This window comes from Dipodomys ordii, unplaced genomic scaffold (assembly GCF_000151885.1).
Source record: "Dipodomys ordii isolate 6190 unplaced genomic scaffold, Dord_2.0 Scaffold1, whole genome shotgun sequence".
In the NCBI taxonomy this organism is placed as follows: domain Eukaryota; kingdom Metazoa; phylum Chordata; class Mammalia; order Rodentia; family Heteromyidae; genus Dipodomys; species Dipodomys ordii.
In genome coordinates, this window is record NW_012267217.1 from 34,872,004 (window position 1) to 34,873,830 (window position 1,827).

The window sequence follows — 1,827 nt, forward strand, 5'->3', positions numbered from 1 at the left end:
CTTTCTAATTGTGGATCACAGTGGTTTTTATGGCTCATGTTACTGTCTTTCAACTTCCAGCCTCTCCTCCCCCTCCACTCTTAAATGAGAAAAAAAAAAAAAAAAAAGCAAGTTGGAATGTATTTTCCTCTCCGTGTAGCAGATGTCCCTTTCAAACATTTAAAATGAGGTACTGCTAAAAGTGACATCTTTTTCTCTCAAAGCAACTGACCCCAGCCCACTAGGTCCAGCCTTAGCAGGAAGCCCCCTCCCCCACGACCCCCTAACTCCCCACCCAGGATGGAGAGAGAGCACTCCCAAGCTGTCTAAGGCCCCAGAGCCATTTTTATCCTGGGCCAACCCACCCCCACCCGCCCTCCTCCCCTCTCTCCCTTCCTCTTTCCCTCTCTCCCTTCCTCTTTCCCTCCCTCCCTCCTCCCTTCCACCTTCCCTCCCTTCCTTTCTTTCTCCTCTCTCTCTCTCTCTCTCTCTCTCTCTCTCTCTCTCCCCCTCCCTTCCTCCCTCCTGCCACACCCCCAGGGGCAAGGGCAAAACTTTGCCTCCCTCTAGATCTGTTTAGTTATCTGAGGGAGATTGGATTAAAGAGTCTTTCAACTTGTTCCTGTTCCCAAGACTCAATGGATTGCCTCAAAAATTCAAACCACTGTTGATTTTTAAGAGGAAAATCACCTTTCCTTGGAGCTCAGTGGTAGAGCACTTGCCTTGCATGCATGAGGCCCTGGGTTTGATTCCTCAGCACAACTTAAGCAAAAAGAAAAAAAGCCGGAAGTGGCTCAAGTGGTAGAGTGCTAGCCTTGAGTTGAAGAGCTGAGGGACAGCGCCCAGGCCCAGAGTTCAGGCCCCACGACCGGACCCCAAAAAAGACTAGTAAACAGGAGTACTTGTCCACATGCAAGTCATGACCACCTCAGGAGAGGACAGTAAGAAAAAACAAAATTACATGATTCCTCTTCTTATTTAACTCCAGAAAGTGCCTGAGGCCAATTCACTCAAGACTTATTTAAATTTTATAGCTCACTTTTACTACGGCATCCTGAGCCTCTTATTCCGCTCAATTTTGTCCTATTTCAACAAATGAGATGTGATTTTGCTGTTAAGCTGCCTAAGAACAGAAATGGTTGTTCACTAAAACAAGGAGTCAAGGACGCAGGCCTCATTTGCATTTCTTTGTATTATCACCTAAGAACATAGAGCATTTTAAAAAATTTTTCCTTGTGGAAGAAGCTTGAAGCTTTAAGGACCCAGGTCTCACACACATGGTTTTCATTTCCTCCTCCTCCTCCCCAGACCCTGTGCACACACAAAGCTCCAGTTTCTGCTTTATAGCCTCAAGACATCAACACTTTGGTACTTTTTTTGCTTTGTTTTGTTTTTGTCAGTTGCCAGACTTGGACTCAGGGCCTGTCACTGAGCCTCTTTGTGCTCAAGGCCTAGCACTTTCCACTTGAGTCACGTGTCCACTTCCAGTTTTTGAGTGGTTAATTGGGGATAAGAATCTCAAGGGGATTTTTCTGCCTGGGCTGGCTTTGAACTGTGATCCTCAGATCTCAGCTTCTTGAGTAGCTAGGATTACAGGCATGAGCCACCAGCACCAGGCCTCATTTTTTTTTTAATGAAAGTAAATGAGCTAGAAAAAGTCAATACTCCACAAACATTGCATCCCAAATAATAAACAGCTGCCCACAAGCAGTCTTGTCTCCATTCAGCTTTTAAAAACCTAGCTGAGCCGGGCGCTGGTAGCTTACGCCTGTAATCCTAGCTACTCAGGAGGCTGAGATCTGAGAATCGTGGTTCAAAGCCAGCCCGGGCAGGAGAGACCGTGAGACT